The sequence below is a fragment of the Eretmochelys imbricata genome, chromosome 2, assembly GCF_965152235.1.
Source record: "Eretmochelys imbricata isolate rEreImb1 chromosome 2, rEreImb1.hap1, whole genome shotgun sequence".
Taxonomy (NCBI): domain Eukaryota; kingdom Metazoa; phylum Chordata; order Testudines; family Cheloniidae; genus Eretmochelys; species Eretmochelys imbricata.
In genome coordinates, this window is record NC_135573.1 from 214906436 (window position 1) to 214923195 (window position 16760).

The window sequence follows — 16760 nt, forward strand, 5'->3', positions numbered from 1 at the left end:
TATCCTTTTACGTAGGGCCTGGACTCTGCAGCTGGAGTGCTCCTGGTAATCCACCTCCATGAGAAGCATAAAGCTTGCTGTGCCCCAGCTGAAACGCTCGGATGTCAGTGTGGACGACGAGTTGCATTACTGCACTGTGATTGGCCTCCGGAAACGTCCCATAATCCCCTGAAGTCAAGGGGCTACTCTTCTACTTGTTTTGAATTCGGCTGCAGGCATGCGAATATCCCCTTTCAAAGCTCCATTTCTGACAGCCCGCATGCTTATCTGCTCCGGGACAAAGCAAACCATTACTGTGGAATGCTGCTGCTGTGAGTGTGTGTGAGAAAGAGAGGCTGGGGGAAGGAGGGGTCTGCTGCTGTCTGAACTTACAAGACAGCATGCTGACATACTCTCTGCCCCCCAAAATGCACACTCTCTCCCCCCACATACACACAACACACTCACTGTCACGCTCCACCCCACCACACCCCCATTTGAAAAGCACGGTGGAGCCACTTGAACACTGGGATAGCTACCACAATGCACTTCTCTTTGTGGTGTTGCAAGAGCTGCTTATGTGGCCACGCCAGTGCGCTTGCAGCTGACAGTGTAAACACTCGGCAGCATTCTCCTTGCTGCAGTCTCCGAAAGCTGGTTTAACTCCCAGCGCTCTACATCTGCAAGTGTAGCCAAGCCCACAGTTATAGAGTGATCGCTTTATTGAAAGTGTTCACTGACAAGTGATGTGGTGTGTTTTTGTCTTTTATCATTTTCCTGTGTGAAATTTGAGAGTATAGTGATTGTTTGGTTTCACCCACGTAGTTGTTACTCAGGCATTTAGTGCACAGGATGAGGTACACCACAGGTTATGACAGGCACTTAAGACCCAGGGATTTTGAAAGTTCTGTTGTGGGAGGTTTTATTTTTAATCATAGTAGCAGTAGAGATATATCTACAGGTTTTGCATTTGTTGCTCTGGCAGGTCTGGTGCCGCTTTGAATCAATGTGTCTTGGTCTGTAGGGAGCTTGTTTGTGATGATGAGCTTGGAGAGATTAGGAGAATTGTTTGAAGGCCAGAAGAGGGGGTTCAGGAAAGATTTCTTTCAGAAAGGGGTCCTTATTGAGTATGGGTTGTAGCTATTTTTTACCCTATATAGGTTTCGGAGTGGGATGATAGGTGACAAGTAAGGGTGTGCAGTCGGAGGATGGGAGGGTTATTTCTGTATTGAAGCAAGTTCTCTTGGTGTATTTGGGGGTGGGAGGGCTGTTCCATGATGCGATCTACTTCTCAGGTGGAGTGTATGTAATTTATCTAAAATACTTGACTGATGTAAATGTTGAAGTGTTGTGAACTTCAGAGGAATCTCTTGAACAATGGGCTTGAACAATGGCCTAAACCAAGGGCATGGCTACACTTGCAGATGTAGAGCGCTTTGAGTTAAACCAGCCTCTGTAGAGTGCAGTAGGGAAAGCGTTGCAGTCTGTCCACACTGACAGCTACAAGTGCACTGGTGTGGCCACATTAGCAGCTCTTGCAACGGCCACCGAGAGCAGTGCATTGTGGTAGCTATCCCAGCATGCAAGTGGCTGCAACATACTTTTCAAATGGGGGTGTGGTGGGGTGGAGTGTGACAGGGAGTGTGTTGTGTGTATGTGGGGGGAGAGAGAGTGGGTTTTGAGGGGGCTGAGAGCATGTCAGCATGCTGTCTTGTAAGTTCAGACAACAGCAGACCTCCCCTCCCCCCGCCTCTTTCTTACACACAGCATTCCACACTAATGGTTGCTTTGTTTCGGAGCAGATAAGCAGCCGGTTGTCAGCAACGGAGCTTTCAAAGGGCATATCCGCATTCAAAACAATGAGAAGAGTGGCCACTTGGGGGTTATGGGACATTTCCGGAGGCTGATCAGAGCGCAGTAATGCAACACCTCGTTCACACTGACACCCAGATATTTCAGCCAAGGCGTAACAAGCATTAATCTTCTCGCCGAGGTGGAGTACCAGGAGCGCTCTAGCTGTGGAGTCAGGGCGCTCTACATGCCTTGCCACTGTGGACGGGGAGTGAGCTAGGGCGCTCAGGGTTGCTTTAATGTGCCCTAACTCGCAAGTGTAGCCAAGCCTCAAGAGTGAACTCTTAAAATTAAGTCGGTTTCCCAGAAAATCTCTAGGGGACGTGAATGCAAATGAATCTCCTCTGGTTATGCAAGAACTGAGCTTTTTGAAGCTTCACCCTAAGTGTGAAGGACCTTTGTTTGGCTGATTACCTATTCCTGGTGGCTTCAAAGACCCAAACAGGATAAAAGAGTGACTCTCAGAGTCGTGAGGGTGCCTGTTCTGAGCTGAAGCTGTGATTAATATGTGGCCACAGGAAAAAAAAAAGACCCTTGTGCTGGTGTTTGAAGTATTAATCAACCTTGTTGAAGTGAGGTGGCGATCTCTGACAGGCTTTTAAGTATGTATGTAGGTTCTCTTATTGTTTTTAATGTGTGTGCTCTGTAATGCTTCACCTTCACCTTAAGAATAAATGTGATCTCTTATAAAGGGCTGTGTGGTAACTTAACTGCTGGTAAATACACTGTTGTTAGTCTCTGAAGAAAAAGGACACTGCAGATGCTGGCCATTTAGGCATTTTGCCCTACTAGAGGTTATCACCATGTAGACAGGGAACTGTTCATCCTGGAAATACCACAATCAGAAGGGAGAGAGATGAGGGTCTCTGCCCAAAAGAGGTGATATCTGAGGTCAGAGCCAGGAGCCAAGAGTGGGTGTACTTCTGGACTATAGAAGAGGAATATAGGTGCAGTTGCCCTGAACTGTGACAGATAATATTGTCACATAATATGTGTTTGTAAAGAGCCTCTGACATGCCCTTTTGTACTTGTAAGATATTACTGATATTTTTATCCCATCGTGCAGCATTGTTTGTTTCTTACTAATAATAAATGAAAAAGACTTTGGGATTCTTAGAGAACATGAACGTCTTACAAGATTATGATACAATTATTTTTTTTTTTTAGAATGCTTTTGAGAATGGTTGGAAGATGTCAGCAGGGGATTTTTTTCCCACTCATTCTGCTTCATAGTTTCATAAATTTGCATTCTTTAGAAAAAATCCATCCCTAATTTTGAAACATTTCTTCTATAAAATGAGAAAGCTGAAGACACTAAACAGATGTTTCTCTGGTGCTGTATTATGATATCTGATTTATATCCAGTTATATCTGTTGGCTGAAAAAGTACTGTTCAGTGCTTGTAAGCAATTCTACAAGCCTCTGTATTTTCTGCTCAGATACACAGTAGGTCTACTGTATTTTCCTCTAATGGATATTATCTGTGAAATTACAGGTAGTGACCAGACTTTGGTAGAATCTCTAAATTCATTTAATTGAATTAAGGTTTATTCAGGTTGAATTAGGAAATACTGGTTAAAGTATTATAACCAATATATATTAAATTGTTGTTTTTCTATTTTTTGTTCTAATGTACAATATATTCCATCCCTTTCTGTTTTCATGATGATGGCTTTGTGCTGCAGGTCTGAACTTGTGCAATGATATGTGGGTGATACTTAAGTATTTTCCCAGTAAAACAACATAGGAAAAACACTCCTTCCAATCATAATACTTACAGTCATTGGTGAACCATTGGATGTGACCTGGGGCCCTTTTTAGTAACACAAACAAGAAGCCATCTTTTCTGGCATCACCGCGGAACATCACTGTTGGGCACATGCCATCACTCATATATTTCACACTTGCCTTGTAAGCCACCCCTTTTACTATCTATTTCAAATACAATAATTTGTCTTAGAAAATATATTTTAAAAAAAAAGCCCAACCCCAATTGGATCAGATTAACATAGCTCCACTGATTTGAAGTAGATATATTTCTGAATGTGAAGGGAACCAAAGCAAGGAGTAAAGGTCCAGATTCACCACTGCCCGACACCTTGTACATTGTTTTACACTAGTGCAAAGTGGATGTAAATTACTGCCAAATCAAAGTGGTAACATTTTACACTCACTTTGCACTGTTATAAATTACCATATAAGGTGCAGGATAATGGTAATTTGGGCCCAGACTATTTAAAGCTCCCAGAAAATCAGTCAGTCACAAGATGAAATAATTGCCAACTTGTAAGTCTTAGCAATTTTCAAGGCAGGAGGAAGAAATATAACTATTCACGTACCTTATTTGTATATTTATTTTTCATTAAAAATCAGAGGTAGCAAACCTTTCACTGAAGAAGGCTGAAAAATGTGGATCATCTACGCAGGTTTCACTGTAAAGGAAGTTTCATTACAGTTAGTATGCAAGATAATATGGCTGTAATAACATGTTTTTATAATATGAAATTTCTCAAGAATTTTATCAAAATGAAATTAAATTAAAATTTATCCAAACTCAAGCTATCATTGGATTTTGGCACTGCCTTCACAGGCAGGGGAATGGTTTGAAACAGTCTGAGATTCCACTGTTATCAGCTTAATCCCTTTCAATCATAGTTATTCTAAAACAATATATTATCCCCCTTTGGTTTGAAACAGTCTGTTCTCCCCTTTATGTATGCACATGATAATTGTATTTGTGTTAACACTTTGGCTGTGTCTACACGACCACTTATGTCGGTATAACTTATGTCACTCAGGGATGTGAATAAGCCACCCTCCCGAGTGACATAAGTTACACCGACCTAAACAATGCTGTGGGCAGCACTATGTTGGCTGACAGCTTCTCCCACTGACAGAGCTACCGCTGTTGGTTGGGGATGGATTAATTAAATCATGTATTAGTGTAGCAACTCTACCTTTCCTGCTGAAAACTATAAATCTCATGTGCTTAAATAATTATTACTGGCCAGATTCTTCTCTGAATTAAGCAGATCATGATGTAAATCCACAGAGGTTGATTATGTAACTCGAGATTTAAACCAGCACCTCTGAGATCAGGTCTTATAATCTACATCATTTGTTTCTTTCTCATTTCTCATGTTATTGTAATGTATGATTTCATGCAATGACACTTTTTTGCCTAAACATAATTCAGGCATAGGGTTGCAGTGTGGCCAGTCCTCAGAACCCTGCGTCACTGGAACTATGAAAATTTTCCATCCTACTCTAGTGCATCCTGTTGAATTGACTTCTTTGAGGAGACAAACCATTTACGTTAGACATTGTGAAGCTTTGGTGTCCTTCGAGTGCTTCTTCATGTTGATTCCATTCTAGGTGTGTGCACGCCCACGTGCACAGTTGTCGGAGACTTTTGCTTTAGTGTTTTCCGTAGGGTCAGCTGTGGAGCCTCCTTGAGTGCCGTGCTCATGCGTCGGTATATTAAGCGTTGCTGACCCTATGCCCTCTCAGCTCCTTCTTACCACCCATGACGGTTGGTTGGAGCTCCTAGTCTTGCATCGCAAGAGCATTAGCGGTTCTTTACAGCCATTGTCTGTCTTCTTTGTATATAGTTTGTAGGTACTTAGTTAGCGATTAAGTTAAGCGTTAGGTTAGTTTTATAGTTAGAGTCCCAGCTGGAACTTCGCCCAGGAGCAGGGCATATCCAACTCTCCCAGCTTCAAACCATGCTTGGCATGCAGTAGGCCGATGCCTATTAGTGACCCCCACGACAGCTATTTAAAGTGCCTGGGGAAGTCCCAGAGAAAGGACAAATGTAGAATCTGTAAAAACTTTCACCCTTGAACGCAAAAGTAGCAGGATATCCGCTTGAGGGCCCTCCTTCTGGAGGCTGCGCTTTGCCCTGCATCAGAGCCCTCCCACTCGGAACACATGCCAAGCACCTTGGCATCGGTGCGGAGCACATCACTGGCACAGGGCTCCACCCAGCACCGTTTCCCCCTCACTGGTGCCTAAGAAGCGGCAAAAGAAGAAGAGCTTCTTGGCACTGGAAGGGAAAGAGGTCCTTTGCCCAAAGCCCATGTCAGGCCATGTGCCCGCCCCTGGGCTTCACAGGGGTACCACAGAGATTGGACCCTCCCAGCCCAGCCAGGGATCTGCCTCCGACTCCCGGGAGTGGCAGGGAACGTTGGACTCTTCTAGGGCCCTCATTGCCCGAAGCAGCCCTGGCGGCTAAAGAACATGTATGCCAACTGGCACCGCAGACACCGCACCAGGCGGTTGACTCAGCTAAGACCCCAACACCTAAGGGCAAGCTGATTATCGGACCATCCCATAGGTCAATGGAGCACCCTCTGCCTGCGATCCAGTGACTTAGATCACCATCTCTGGGACCTAGGACCCTAGCACCGCATCCTAGGTCTCCAGTCAGAAGACCCAGGTCCCTGACATGCTTTCCTCCTACAAGGCATGGGACACTGAAGTCAAGGCACCAGTCCCCATACCACTGGTACCGGCAAGCTTCTTGCCAAAGATCGCCACGGCCCAGGTCACCTTTGCCCAGACAGTCTCCCAGACACCGGTCCCCACTGGGACGTGGTTGCTCCCTGTCACTGCATGGGTCTCCTTCCCCCAGTACCGTTTGTTATGCAGCCGCTGATCATCACCCTCGCCTCACCGGTCACTGACCAGGATCAGTCGATGGCTCCTCCCTGATCACTGGAAAGACAATGGTCTGAGTCGGACTGGGAGTTCAGCCCATCCATCTCATCGTCGCTCACCTCCCTGGGGCCAGGAATGCTTCGGCAGATCTCCTCAGCAGGACATTTTCATCTTGACACGAGTGGTCCCCCCATCTGGAAGTGGTCAGCTTCATCTTCCACAAGTGGGGAACTCCCAAGGTGGACCTGTTTGTGTCCAGGCAAAACAGGAAGGGCCACATTTTCTGCTCAATTTGGGGGATTGACAAAGGCTTCCTGTTGGGCACCTTTCTGCTCCCATGGTTGGGGGCTCTGTGATACATCTTCTTCCCCAGTACCATTGATCCACAGGGTCCTCATTAAGATCAAGCAGGACAAGGTGAAGGTGAGTCTGATAGCGCTGACATGGCAGCACCAGCACTGGTTTGTCACTGTTCTGAACCTCTTGGTGGCTGCTCCATTGCAGCTACTTCTCAGGCTCGACCTGCTGTCCCAGAACCACAGCAGTCCTCTGCAGCTGAACCTGGCGTCACTGCACCTGACGGGCTTGGTTACTGTGTGGTTAAATGCGGAGGAGCAGCAGTGCTTGTCCGGTGTACAGCAGGTTCTGCTGGGCAGCAGAAAGCCCTCCACCAGAGCGACCTGCCTGGCCAAATGGAAGTGGTTCACCTGCTGGACCTCAGAAAAAGGCATTTGGCTAGAGCAAGCCTCACTGCAGTTAATCCTGGACTACCTTCTACATCTCAAGCTCCAAGGCCTATCCCTTTCATCTATCAAGGCCCACTTGGCTGCTATCTAGGCCTTCCATCCTCCGCTTGAGGGTAGGTCGGTTTTTGCTCAGGATATGACTGCTAGGTTCCTTAAGGGCCTCGAGCGCCTCTCCCCACATGTCAGGGATCCCGTTCCTCCACTGGACCTGAATCTTATGCTGTCATGGCTCATGGGATCCCCATTCGAGCGTCTGGCTTCCTGCTCTCTCCTTCTCCTGTCCTGAAAGGTTGGATTCCTGGTTGCAGTAACATCTGCCCGCCAGGTCTCTGAGATTAGGGCACTCACCTCGGAACCGCCCTATCCGGTCTTTTACAAAGATAAGGTCCAGCTGCGGCCACACCTGGCATTCCTGCCCAAGGTGACTCACAGTTTCATACGGGCCAGGCCATTTACTTATCTGTCTTTTTTCCAAAGTCACATAAGTTGGAGGACGAGCATCGGCTGCATACCCTAGATGTCAGGAAGGCGTTAGCCTTCTACATTGAAAGAACAAAGCCATTCCGCAAGTTGATGCAATTGTTTGTCACGGTGGCCAACAGATTAAAAGGTCTTCCAGTGTCCACTCAAAGAATTTCTTCTTGTATTACTGCCTATATTCGCTGCTGCAATGATCAGGCAAAGGTACCACCTCAGGCAATTGTAACCTCCCATTTGACCAGGACCCAGGTCTCTTCATCAGCTTTCCTGGCCCAAGTGCCTATTCGGGACATCTGTAGGCAGCCACCTGATCGTCCATCCACACTTTCAAGTCCCATTATTCTCTTACCCCGCAGGCCCGGGATGATGCTGGCTTCAGTAGAGCAGTACTGCAAGCCATTAGACTTTGAACTCCAAGCCCACCTCAGAGGATACTCGTTGTGAGTCACCTAGAATAGAATCGATATGAGCAAGAACTCAAAGAAGAAATGGTTACCTACCTTTTGTAACTGTTGTTGCTCATGTCCATTCCATTACCCACCTTCCTACTTCTCTGTCCGAGTTGCTGGCAAGAAGGAACTGAGAGGTCGGTGGCACCTAATATACCAACACATGAGCGTGGCACTCAAAGGAGCACCACAGCCAACCCTATGGATACCACAAAGGTAAAAGTCTCTGACAGCTGTGCATGTGGGCATGCACACATCTAGAATGGAATCGATAGGATCAACACACATCTCGAAAAACAACAGTTACAAAAGGCAGGTAACCAGTATTTATTTTTTTTATTTGGAAACGCACAGGGCAAAATTTCCGCAGCTGTATTCACATGGGCAAGTAATAGAAAACTTCTCTGCAGAGGGGACTCATGAGCCAGAGTTTCTAATACATTACCTGGCACCAGAAAAACCAGCAGACATGTCATTCTGTGTGCGCTCCTAGGGTGGCGACAACTCTGTGTGTGTGGTCTATACATTGGTGTGGCAATGGCAATTATGCATCTTATCCTGTATATGTGATTTATGTTCCTAGTCGGAATATATTCAAAAGATTTTTAGTTACAAATGCCAATGTCATTATCTGCCACATAATAGGAATCCAATTCTAGCTCATTTTGGTGCATGTTAACTCAGCAAAATCACAATTATTGTGTGCCCAGCCATAGACTCTTCCCAAGGCGCAGTGCTCAAATATGCGAGGAGCAGTCTATGTATGAGCACGCACTAATTCTGATTTTGCTGTGCTAACACCTGCACCACAATGGGCTAGAATTTGGTTTCTACTGTGTGGTAGATACTGACATTTACGTTTGTGGTTAAAACCTTTTAAATATATTCCCTAATTTTATTTAAAAAACAAAAACAAAAAAACCCTAAATACTTAATTCAGGAAATGCTAGAAGAACACATTCACCTCAATACTCAAATGCAACTCTCAGTAAGGGCAATCTCCATAATAAATTTCCACTTTCTATCCCTATCCATTTCCACACTAGAACAGTTTAAAAAAACCAAAAACTCTTTCAACTTCTGTTTTAACGGGTAATGTCTATTTTATTAGCTCTCTTCATACTCCAGGACAATAGAATAAAGTTTAGCATCTTTTCCAGACCAAGGCTCTGCCCAAAGTGTGGAAATTTAAGAATTATTTAAAAATTGGGCCTATATTGGCAATGCATAGGCAATCTTAACTACAGTTGTGACTTGTGTTCCAGCTTTAATAACGAGTACTTCTGAGAGTACTAAGTCTGTGCATAGCAGTGCACCTAGACCCTGCAAAGTCTTGTCCTGTGACATCACAACATTTTTCTAGTATTGGGCCCATGTAGTGTTTAAAAAAAAATGCTATCACCATCAGTAGGTTAATACCAATTATACTGTATGTGCTTGGCATCAACTGGAGAACAGGCAGGTTAATGTATAATTAAACAAGCACTTAACTGAAAATTGTATTTTTAACATCGTTGTCCTAATTATACTTGGAATTATCTTATTTACTGAAATAAATTTATATTTCATGAAAATAGGATGGAATGTGTAATGACTTCGATTTTCCATTTACATGACAATGGATACAAAGGGTTTATGTTGAAATGCTGCATACAGTTTTGAAAAAAACAAACAACCAAGGGAGTATGATGATATTTTAAATATTATTTGTGTTAATGATGAATTCTGAAGCAGTAGATTGTACCTAATCCCCTTTACTTGGACAGTGAGTTGGTGAGGAGTGAGGGAACTTATTGTCCAGTCCTTTCTGCAGCCCACCCACAATAGTAGCTTTTGTGCTTAGGTGAGCAAAAGACAACTGACAAGATTCTCCTCTGCCCTTTCCCTCGCAGGGTATGTTTGGTGAGGGCAATGTTTCTAAGCATAAGTAAGGGATCCTCAAGCTGCTTAGCTTGGGTTAGTCCTAAAGGACATATAGAGCTTGTGCTTTACAACAACTTTTATTAGTTTTTGGAACCCAAAACTGCAATTCATTTGTTTGTGTGTATACTTACCCTCCTTAACCTTGTAAATAACTCATTTCTTTTTCCCATTTAATAAACCTTTAGTTACTTTAATATAGGATTGGCTACAAGTATAGCCTTTGGTGAGAGATTTAGGGTGAACTTGGGCTAAGTGACTGGTCCTTTAGAAATGGGAGTAATCTGAATATTGTTGTGATTTTTGGTATAAGGGATCATTTATCACAAAGGTAGGCTTGTCTGGGTGGCAAGAGCCCATATGACTCCATGTTAAGGCTGTTGTGATGGCTGAGGAGTTCACACCTGGTACTTGGTTGGTGAAATCTAAGTATAGAACTCACAGCCACTTTGGGATTAGTGCCCTGGTTTGTAAGTCTGCCCTGAGGTTAGTGCTCACGGTCATCAGCCATTCCAGACAACTTGACAAAGAACACACCTTTTTCTTTCAGTGTAGGCATGCCATTACATGTCCCTACACCAAATGCTACAACAAGCAAACGGGAGAACTCCGGGAGTTATTTTACCTCCCTCTGGGGCAGTTTGGATCCAGTGCAAGTCCATTTAGCCCCAATAAAATTACCTATTGTGTACAAATATGTAACTGTCAGATATTAAATGTTCTATGCCATGATGAAAAACTCTTATTATTTGTCATTAAAGAAAAAAATTCCACAGGGGAGCAAAATTTGTCTAATGGCCATATCGTGTTTTGAAAGTAGAAATTCCATTTAAGTCAGCAGGAGTTATGTATGCTTAATATCCGGATATAGCTAAAGCTGTATGAATATGAGAGCCTTGTGGCATCTGTTCAGTGCAGGAGTCTCTGTCAGGCTAAGTCTTGTTAATATTAGTTGGAGTCACTTACATAAATCCTCATATAATGGAACAATAAATGTCTCTGAGCTCTACACTTCCGTGTGCTGTGAGACATGGAGAGGAGCAAAAGTAAAATGGAACAGACAAGCTACAAAACAGCAAGAGAAGGGGTAGAGCTAAAGCATCATGTTTCCTCCTTCCGATGAGCCTGTGGAAGTGCCCCTATTATCAGTTCTGCTCTATGGGGGATAGATGCAGGGAAGGGACAAGGGCTCAGCCACTGTATGTTGTGTGCTGCACTTTAGGGCTTGTCTACACCGGCACTTTACAGCGCTGCAACTTTCTTGCTCAGGGGTGTGGGAAAAAACACCCCCCTGAGTGCTGCAAGTTTCAGCGCTGTAAAGCACCAGTGTAGACAGTGCCCCAGCGCTGGGAGCTACTCCCCTCGTGGGGGTGGGTTTTTTTAGAGCGCTGGGAGAGCTCTTTCCCAGCTCTATGCTGCGACTACACAAGCCACGTTAAATCGCTGCTTCAGCAGCGCTTTAACATTGCCAGTGAAGACGTGCCCTCAGAGACCCACATGTATTCAGGCAGGTACCAATGATGAAGTTAATGGGCAAAGATGTGTTAATTTCTGTGTCTTCACTATCAGAGAAGGATATGCTACAGAGATGTAGAATGAGGAGCCAATGACTGTATGGATCTGAAAGGAGCTGCTCCTTATAAACTTGTGGTTATTAAGAAGGTTGTTTTTCTTGAACTGTAATTTTTATAATGAGGAAGCATCCTATTATTTTATATAACCATGCTACCTCTCCACATTTATTCACACAACCTCCTTTGTTATGAAAGCACTAAAATAAAGTAAAAATAAAATGATGCATCAGATTTTAAAAAAGAGGGAGGGAAAGTCAGATTTTATCAATCATATATATACTTTTCAGAGAGAACTGAAAAATGGAATTGTTTACCACATCAGTAACTTGAGAATATGATTGAAAGTGGCTAGGGATTTTTAATACCTATGAAATCTAACATCCCTTTTAATTTTACAGCTCTGTTGTACACAAAGTTGGCTTTCTTAACAAATATAGATTCAAAATGAGCAAGCAATTCAGAACACATGGTTACAACCACCAGAGGCCTGTCCAGCTTCAAGCAAGTTGGTAAGGATGAGAACACAACTTTTCTCATGGGTAGCCTTTTCTGCACATATTAGGCTTTCTGTCAGGATCCCTGTAGAGAGACTTCCTTCAAGGTCTTATCTCAGCCTTCATAGTGAACTCAGGCTAGCCCTTATGTAGTTCCCAAAAAACTTGTCATTTGTACCACAGTCTATTTCCACTTAAAAGAAATATCTGACAGCTGTAATAGTTGCACTGATAGCTCCTGCTTGGCCCTTTCACATGGCTAGACAGCTTCATAGGGAATTTGGAGCCACAGTACCTAATACAGATTCTGGTGCTCTTCTGGTGTGTGGAACCAGAATACATTTAACCATGGACACTTCCATTCCTGCATATTTGTATATAATGTTGTGTGCGCAAGCATGTGTGTGACACATGGTGCTTTGTTCAATTTTCAATTCCCTGTCATCTCTTCACAAGCCAAAATCTTCAAAGATGTCTGCACCATCACTTCTCTGTGATTTTTTTGAAAGTGTAAAATGGTGAAACCATGAAATTATAGCTCACTTCATCGGATGCTGTAGCTCACGAAAGCTTATGCTCAAATAAATTGGTTAGTCTCTAAGATGCCACAAGTACTCCTTTTCTTTTTGCAAATACAGACTAACACGGCTGCTACTCTGAAACATGAAATTATGAGCTTGAGGTGGGTATGAGTAGCCAGTGTCTGAACAATGAATTGAGTCCTTGGAATGTTCAGTACTTTAAATCACAGGAAAGGATATGATGGAAATGTTAGTGCAAAGATTTGTGGAAAATCTTCCACTAGTGTTTCACAGACCTATCAGATACTAAGTTGTCTGCAAATATTAGTTTTGTAAGCACAGCAGCTGCATGCTGACTTTTGGGTGCACTGTTTCCTTTTCCGTATGAAAATGTTGTCCCATAATATTTCAGTACGGAATATTTTTTATTGTTTTTTTTTTTACGTACCAGTAGGTCACTTGATGAGCTAGAAGAAAAGAGATAGGAGTAACATTAGAGAAAAAGAATAAATTGAAAATTGTGCCAATGTATGTCCGACACTCCTACTTTATCAATTCACTAGTCTGTTAGGGTGGCACAGTGGAAGGAGGATCCCTAGTGTGCAGGTGAAATTTGTCAGCCCACGAGTCCTCAAATAAAAATAGTCTTTGCAGAAAATAGCATCTGACATCTTATGAACAGATCTCTCAATTGACCGTAGGAATGTACGAGATTGCAAGACAAGCACAGATCTGTATTTAAAGTTTGCATGCTCATCTTAAATCACCTGTAGTAATGATAAATGTCTTTGGAAGATGTTGGTATGAAGACCTGTAAACCTTATATGTTTGCATTGAGGATAAATTGGCTTACAACTGCATATGTCTTACAGTATCTGAGAAATTAGCTTAAATGTGGGCACTATATAATGTAGTTTTTAATTTATTTTCATATTATGTGGCATGGATCAAGGCGGAGCTTTGTATGTTTATTGCCCAGTGTAATTTAGTTTTCTGGTAATGGTTTTCTTACTGCCTTATTGTAAGGCAACTGTAAATAATATGGGCCAGATTCTTGGCCTCATTAAATCTGATTTGCACTGCTTCCATGCATAAATGCCTACCTGAGGATTCCTCTAGCATACGGTTGTCCTTCAGTGCTGTAGAACTGGCATAGCTGTCCCTACACTATTCCTCTTTTTGCACTTGATGCACTGGAAGCTCCTGTGACAAGTTGAGCTCTGGAACTGAGGCCTAATGTATGTATACTTATTTATTGTATCTTTTATCTTGCACTATTTTCATGTTACCCGGAAATAGTTTTGACCTGGCATTGGCCACTGTCAGAAGACAGGATACTGGACTAGATGGACCATTAGTTTGACCTAGTATGGCTGTTCTCATGTTCTAGGGCTTTGTGGTTTTGGACATGTGCCAATAACATCATGCATCCAGGATGATGATGTTATAGTGCCGAGGGGCCCTGGTCATGGGCCCCATTGTGCTGGGCATTTGAGGAAGGATTTCAAGGAGAATGGTGAGGTTGCTTTGTCCATATTTACAGGAAACGCCTCTGTCACATTCCGGAGCAGAGTCCAGGTCAGTGAGGGGTTGTGGCACTGCCTGCCCCACAACTCTGGGTGCCTAACAATGCTTTACTGTTGTAGCTCCCAACCTGGGCCACACACAAACAGCCTACCCAACATGCAGGTCTCACCCTGAATGTCTGTGTATAGTTGCAGACCTGGTACAGCAGCTCTGGCTCCAGCAGCCAGCCAGCAACACACCAGTCACATGCTGGCTTGCACAAGGCTTGGTTACTATTTGCAGGATGACCCCAACACACTCCAAATCCTGAATTTTCCCAAAATTGTGTGTTCTTCACTGTTCATCCCTCTTCTGGACAGCTCAGATATTAAAGGTTTCTTGCTCCTTTAAAGAGTTAATATTCAACAGTTCGCTACTTTAAGTGGAGTTACCAAACAGTTTAGTTTAAACACAGCACTGGATTGCCTTAGATTAAAAAAAAGACAGTTTATTAACACAAGAAGATAGGATTTTAAGTGAATTCAAGTATGAGATAAAGTTAGAAGTGGTTACCAGCAAATAAAAGTGAAAACACATCTAAAAGTCTAAAATTTAATCTAGCAAGTTTTGGTTCAGGGCTTTAAGATGACCTTTCTCACCCCCAGTCTTCTAGCAAGAAGGTGACTGACCCTTTCCTTGATCAAGATCTCTTCCAGAAGCCCAAAGGTGCTGGTGCCTTTGTCTTCTTAGAAATAGAGAGCGATATCTCTGGGTTCTCTGCCCCTTTCACTTATCATCCAGTCAAACTTTGAAGTATATTCTTCTGAAGCAAAAGTCAAGTGGTAAAGGAGGTATCATGTTCTTTCTTCCCATCTGTGTTTGGTGAGATGCAAACTTTGGCTTGTCTCCTGCTATTTCCTCTCCCTACTGTCTCATGGACTCTGTTTACTACTCATATGTAAAGTGGGATAAACACACATTTCTTTGTTTAGGATAGACCTGTTTAACAATTTCTGCCTGGGCAAAAGTGTCCCTATCATCTGTTTTGCCAGAAGCTGGGACTGGGTGACAGGGGAAGATCATTCACTTGATGATTTACTGTTCTGTTCATTCCCTCTGAAGCACCTGGTATTGGCCACAACTGGAAGACAGGATACTGGGCTAGATGGACCATTGGTCTGACCCAGTATGGCCGTTTTTATGTTCTAGGGCTTTGTGGTTTTGGACATGTGCTAATAACATCATATAGGGGGATTTCATAACTTTACATATAATGTTGCTACATACATTTCACCATGGTATTATTGACCAGCAAATTATTAGTTTTCAAATGATACCTCACAAGGCATATTTTGTACAAAGATTATTACAACAGTGTACAGGGTGTGAATACAGGTGTGCTTGTGATCACAGCCTCCCAAGCATGAGGGGCAACATGGGAAAAAGCACAAGGTGCTTATATGAAAATTTAATTTGGCAATGGAGGCTGGTATCTTGGGCCAGTTGGAGGTGGTAGTTGACATCTCAACAATGAATGACCCTTAATATCCACATCTCAGCAGTGCATTTTAGTCCTTAGGCTCACCGTAATTTGTTCATAGTAAATCTAGAACCTTGCTGCTTAAAATATTTATACAGACTGGTTTATTTTAAACAACAGTGTCTGCTTATCTTTATTATTTCAGAAAGAGGCAGGATATCTTACTGGCAGACGTATAGCAATATAGTATGTGATGAAGGGACTTTCTTGGGGGCTAGTAGATTTGCCGACCACAGGTGCTACATTAGTTACATATGACTTCTGCAGCACCAAAGTATCATTATATAACATTATAGCTTGATTTTTCAGTACTTTAGTGAAAAATCTCTAGGTTATTTGTCCTGTTGACTTCAGCCATATTAGAGGTATGAATAAGTTGTTTGCAGTGTTAGTGTAGCTGTGTTGTTCCCAGGTTATGCGAGATACAATGTGGGTGAGCTAATAATTTTTATTGGACCAACTTCTGTTGAAGAAGGCAAGATTTCAAGCTACGTAGATCTCTTCAGCTCTGGAAAAGGCAATCAGAGTTGAAAAATGTGCACAACAAAAACTTACTGAAGAGGACAAAAGTTGGTGTTGGTGCTGGGGGAGCGGGTGGGAGCGTGCGGCCTAGGACCCCTGCTGCTGCTGCTGGGGAGTGTTGGCGGCGCTGGTAGGCTCCCTACCCAGCTCCGCGTGGCTCTCCGGAAGTGGCGACATGTCCCTCCCTCAGCTCCTAGGCAGAGGTGTGACAAGGGGACTCTGCGCGCTGGTCCTGCCCCAAGCCCTGGCTGTGCAGCTCCCATTGGCCAGGAATCATGGACAATGGAATCTGCAGGGGTGGCGCCTACGGGCAGAGGCAGTACGCAGAGCTGCCTGGCTGCAACTCTGCCTAGGAGCTGAGGGAGGGTCATGTCGCTGCTTTCGGGGAGCCCCCCAAGGTAAGTGCTGCCCAGAGCCCTCACCCTCTCTGCCCCAGCCCTGAGCCCCCTCCCGCACCCAAATTTCTCCTGCTGCTGGTGGAGGGGGGAGAGCGTGGTGGCCCAAGAATGCCCCTGCAGC

General features: G+C 43.7%; 1 protein-coding gene across 6 annotated transcripts in view; it reads left to right on the top strand.

Annotated features, from left to right (window-relative positions):
• The window catches only part of DGKB (diacylglycerol kinase beta), a 440036-nt gene that overhangs the window by 57215 nt on the left and 366061 nt on the right, over positions 1–16760 (top strand). The window lies entirely within an intron of this gene.